The sequence below is a fragment of the Strix aluco genome, chromosome 4 (assembly GCF_031877795.1).
Source record: "Strix aluco isolate bStrAlu1 chromosome 4, bStrAlu1.hap1, whole genome shotgun sequence".
Taxonomy (NCBI): domain Eukaryota; kingdom Metazoa; phylum Chordata; class Aves; order Strigiformes; family Strigidae; genus Strix; species Strix aluco.
Genome location: NC_133934.1, coordinates 81,892,135 through 81,898,093, shown reverse-complemented (window position 1 = coordinate 81,898,093; position 5,959 = coordinate 81,892,135).

Below are 5,959 nucleotides of genomic sequence, written 5' to 3'. Positions count from 1 at the left end.
CCCCGGCCCGCCCCCGGCCCGCCCCGCTCCGCCCGCCCGGGGCCGGGCAAGGGCCGTAGCACCGCCCCGCCGCTGCGTGAAGCTGGAGGGGCTACAGGCGCTTTACTTCAAGATGTTTCTACAGCGAGTGTCACCTTGTAGAGGGGAACAGAGGGTGCTCCTTACCGAACCCATCCTTTTGGAAGCACAGGGCCGTGGGGCTTCCCCCTGGGAGGTGATGCTTGTTTGGGCGGAAAGCAGCTAAAAACAGGCACGTCCGCCCTGAAGACTCCTCGTGTAGGAAAAAAGGCGCCGACGGAGCTGGGCAGGAGGGCAGCGGTGCTGCCACAGCGGAACGCTGTGCTTCCCGACAGGTGCATGGGCGGGAAAACCACAGGAAACCCCAAAAGCGGCTCAGGAAGTAAAAGAGCAAAGGGAAATTGGGGAAATCTCATGGATCTATGGCTGGTAAAGTAGATCAGGACAGCTTAAAAAGCGAAAAGGGTCAGGGTCTGGAGCCGCTCTGGGGAGCGGCTGAGGGAACTGGGGGGGTTTAGTCTGGAGAAGAGGAGGCTGAGGGGAGACCTCATCGCCCTCTACAACTCCCTGAAAGGAGGGTGCAGAGAGGGGGGATGAGTCTCTTGACCCAAGGAACAAGCGCCAGGACAAGAGGGAATGGCCTCAAGCTGCGCCAGGGCAGGGTTAGACTGGCTCTTAGGAAGTATTTCTTTGCAGAAGGGGTTGCTGGGCGTTGGAATGGGCTGCCCAGGGCAGGGGGGGAGTCCCCATCCCTGGAGGGGTTGAAGAGTCGGGTTGACCTAGCACTGAGGAATCTGATGGAGTTGAGAACAGTCAGTGTGAGGTTAATGGTTGGACTGGAGGATCTTCAAGGGCTTTTCCAACCGAGATAATTCTGTGATTCTGTCTGCACGTGAGGGACCAGCCCTGAGGGTACAACCAGGCACTAGGCGCACACCAAGAGAAATAAAACTTTGTGGGAAACAGCTCGGGGAGGGCTTCTCTGCCTGGGCTGCTGGTCGTATAGCACTTGGCATGACAGAATCTATACTAAGAAAGCAGTGTTAGCAGAAAGAGACTGAAGTAGCAGAGGGATGCCAGCCTTGCCAAAGCATCCTGGAGTAAGGGAAGAACATTTTCCTCCAGAAGGAGAGGTGAGCCCCGCCAGCGGCGGGCTCTTAGATACATTTCTGACCTTTTGAATTCGAAGAGGGAAATCAAATGTCCCTTTTCTAGGAAACACCTATGAAAGATGCATGCAGACATTAGGTTGAAGCCCTAAGAGCCCAGTGCTTAGGATCCAAGGAAAAACCTGAATTAGACTCCAAGGCCTTAAGAACTATTTCCAGGAGAGTCACGTGGACAAGGGCATTGGATTCTGGCTCCTATTTTTGGCTCTGGCACTGCATCGTCATGGACAAGTCTTCTCTGCTCTCAGCATCTCACCTCTCGTCCCACTCTTTCCCTCATCCAGTTAGGTAATTTCTCTGAGGCAGACAGCATGATCTCTGATGAAGCCTCTGGGCACAACAACCACAGAAATAATCAACCAGCTAGATCTGAGATTGCCAACCAGCACTTCAGTGTTTTCATCCATCTAACTGTTTAGTTGTGATCATGCCCGAAAGGCCCAGTTAGGACTGAAGGCAGTAGCCTGTCAGTGCCATACACACATTAATGCAAGAGTCCCTACTCCAAAGAGCTGTGTGATTTTCAAGTGTTACAGGGCTGTGTGGATCCAAGTCAATTAAGAGTGCCCAAAGTCTGGGACAGAAGCAAATCAAAAGGACATTACTTTCCAAACCGGGTGGTATTCACAACACATACACCCATCGGTAGCTTATTTTAAAATTGTGTTTTGTCCGTTGCTTCAAAAGCAGGAAGTGATACAGGGCATTTAGTACTTGCTCATGAATTTTCATCTGGGGTGCAAATGGCAGAGGACAAAGGCTTCATCAGTTGGTTTTTACCCGGCATTAAGGATCAGATGTCTCCATCCAAAGGACAGATATAGCCCAGGTAGCAACAGTGGACGCTGTCTAGCTCCTGAGGAAAATGATACCGTGTTCACAGTATCATGTCATACAGATTTCATCTCCATTACATTTCAATATCTTCATTTAGATAGTAACATCTAAAATTGCCATCAGAAGCAAGAACTGCAATACAGATAATCCTGTCCAAAGGCAAAGCTTTTTGTGTTGACAAAACCTTGAAAACTGAAAAAAAAAAAAGTTTGTTTGCCTTAGTCCACGTGCTTGTTAACCTCTGCTTTAGTAAAATGCAAAAAAGCCTTGACTCAGCACAGCATATGTCAAATTTGGTGACATATGGCAAATTCCTGAGGCTCAGAGGGTTGAAATCCATCAGTGTCCCTGAAGCATCAAAAGAACATTCTGGAGAGCTCTACTTGTAACATCACGTGGAATTAAGGCATCGCTTTTCTGCCGCAGTAGCATGGCTCTTGGAACTATTGCCACTGTCCGCAGGCTCCATAAACAAATAGTAGGAAATGAGCAGTCTCTACCAACATTTGTGCTGCAGAGCAGGGGAACATAACTGTTTTGATCCCTGCTGTCATTGCACACCAGTGGGGAAAAAAAAATGGTGAAAAGGTGTTTTGCTGGGAGGCAGTTTCAGGCACAGGTAGCCATTCTGTATAAACTGAAGCAGGACAGAGGCAAGATTCACACGTAAACAGAAACTCGTATTTTATTGTATCCAGGTTTCCCCTCCACACTTGCATGAATAATTCACAAAGCCATTAATGTTAAATTGGAAAAAAATCAATTCTGTTCTTGAGTTGCTTGAAGAAGCACCTTCTCTGCCTGGAACGGTGGAGAGGAAACGTGCCTGCTAACCTGACAGCCTCCTCCCAGTGACAGAGCTGCTGGCAAAGTCCGATCATGAACATGCTGAAGTTCATCCTTTGCACGTATCTTGCACTCCCATCAAAGAATAGCTGGCTGTTAACTGCAAAAACTGTTGGCTTATTTTAAAAAAAGAAACAAACAGTTTGCTCTCTTTGCCAAGTGGCTTTGTCTTTCAAAAAGTTGTAGCTGTTACAAACCACTGATTGCCTATCTACTGATAAATTTGTTTCAGATTAATTCCATCATTACATTTCCTGTTTGCTCTGTAGCCTGTGAGAACATACAATTTCTCTGCCTCACATTTACCTGTGAGCCTGTTTTCCCGAGAGGAGGACCTTTTTCTTTCAAGTACTAGGACCATACTTTCAGCATGGGTAAGAGCATGATTCCACCGAAGCCATAGAAAGAGTACTAGTTTTAACAGTTTTCACTTTTTGAAGGCCTATTTTGTGTACAAAGGCTACATGTAGTCATGCTTTCTAGTGGACTATTTTCCAGTAAAAAGTGCAAACCGTGAGAAAGAAACATTCCCTGAGAATATATGAGAGTTGGTAAACTTGGAAGAAAATGTTTTCATATATCCTTATTTTTCAATTTATTTCACAAAGTGCAGTGCATACACAAAAGCTTCAGTTGAAATTATATGCTTAAAGTTTATCTAAACCAGGTGCTCCAAACGGATCCAAAAAGTTTTGGTTTGTTTTTTAACTTTGTGAGAAGTTATCAAGATTTTGATTTTTTTTTTATAAGCACTAGTAATAATGTATTTTTATGTCAGTATTAAGAATACATTTACATTTATTGCCTCATTAAGCACAGCTAGGTAATGTAATGTATGATTTTAACAGGGGGGTGGATTGAATCAAAGACTGAGAAGAAGTACGTGTACAATTCTCATCACTATTACCACGCTGCTTTTCTTAATGACTTACTTTTACATTCCTTTGGCTATACTTGCTTTATCCTGCTTAATTACCACAACCTGTCAGGTTTTGGCAGTGTGGAGCATGGCTGCAAACTTGGTTTCCAGGATGAGGGAAATCTTGTTGAACTGGCTCAGAAAGAGAGCCTGGATGGTGTCACCTCATGTGGCAGTCACTCTCCTACTTTACTAAGTTATTGCACACATTATTGGCTTCTGGTAGGTCAGATCTGATAAAAAGTAGCTTTTCATTTGTATCCTGTCACTGGAGCTGGGCAGCTTCAGAATATCAAACAGTTTCATCTCATGTAAATATCCGTATTTTATTGGAAATAAATAGGGTCAGGGTAGTTATCCTAGTACTCCCTTTTATCTTCTGCTGTTGCGGAATGGCAGGTAGCCAGCAAAGCACTCGGGGGAATTCTGCACTCTCTCATCTGTCTTCTGGCTGCAGGCAGGTCATGCTTTCTCTCCACCACTGTATTTGCTACAACTCATTGTAAAAATTGATGCCCTTTATACAAGGAGTCAGATGTTTTCAGCTTCACTTTGTACCCGAGAACCTAAGTGGAATTTTACCTTCTGCTGTCAGGGACCTCCAATTCTTATTGCAGTGGAAATAAATACAAGTAGCCTGGCTTCTATGTACCCTTTCAGCCCAGCAGCATGCACTGACAGAGCTGCAGCCTTGTGCATTGTCTCCAGCAAGAATGAGAGCTCATAAGCACCATGTCCTTCAAACTCAGTGCCCAGGAGCACCCCACCTTAAAATTTAACTTCAATAATTTAGAAATTTAGGTTTCTAGGAGTTCAGCAATCCAGCTACTATTAACCCCTGAGCTTACTTTCATTCTCCTTACAACAAGTGGGAAACTGTGAACACCCAAGACAGACATTAACAGAAGCAAGCAGGGACAGGGAAGGGATCTTACCCCTGGACTCGGCACTGGTGGGGCACCTCAATGACTGGGTTCAGTTTTGGGCCCCTCACTCCACAAAGGCCATTGAATGACTCGAGCGTGTCCAGAGAAGGGCAACAAAGCTGGTGCAGGGTCTGGAGCACAGGTCTGATGGGGAGCAGCTGATGGAACTGGGGGGGTTTAGTGTGGAGAAGAGGAGGGTCAGGGGAGACCTCATCGCCCTCTACAACTCCCTGAAAGGAGGGTGCAGAGAGGGGGAATGAGTCTCTTGACCCAAGGAACAAGCGCCAGGACAAGAGGGAATGGCCTCAAGCTGCGCCAAGGCAGGGTTAGACTGGCTCTTAGGAAGTATTTCTTCCCAGAAGGGGTTGTTGGGCGTTGGAATGGGCTGCCCAGGGCAGGGGTGGAGTCCCCATCCCTGGAGGGGTTGTGAAGAGTCGGGTTGATCCAGCGCTGAGGGATCTTGGTGGAGTTGAGAACAGTCAGTGTGAGGTTAATGGTTGGACTGGAAGATCTTCAAGGGCTTTTCCAACTGAGATGGTTCTGTGATTCCAGCTAGAACAGCTCACGGGAAACACTCTGCAGCAGATACGACTGCAAGTCACAGAAACTGCACACATATCCCATGCATCCTTGGGTGTCTCCGAGGTCCCTGTGCTGAGGTGACTCTGTTAGAATCTGAGTCTTTAATGCTGGAGGGGGAAGAGGGAGGAGAGGGAGCTTCTCTAATACAATGGTCATATGAATAAGTCCCAGGGGCAAATGTTCCCAGGTGTTCAGCATCCAGCACTTCTCCTTTGGGGACTGTAAGCGCAGACTCTGTGCTCATTTGGCGTCTCACCTACAGCAGAATTTTATCACTTGGAGAGCAACAACTGAGGCTCCCCATTAGTCTTGGAAATAGAACCCTGAGACCTTTCTAGCAAGCACATTTTTCAGTGAGATGTCTCAGATCCTTGCAGTTGCTAAATATGCTGTCCTTTATACAACAAAATATTTAAGTGCATACGTAAAGCTTGGTTCTGTAGCAGTAGAGGAGCATCAGAAAGCAATTCAGCAATGGGCTTCCCTTCGTGACCATAAAAGCATCTGCACTCAGCTGAGCAAACCACCTAGAAACCTTCACCACTGTGTTAACCTGGAAGGGGTTTTGTGATCATCTGAGTGGTTCTGCGCATCGAGCTCAGGAGGAGATGCAGACACCATCCCCAGAGCAAAAATGCTCCAGACAACCCAGCAGACATGTG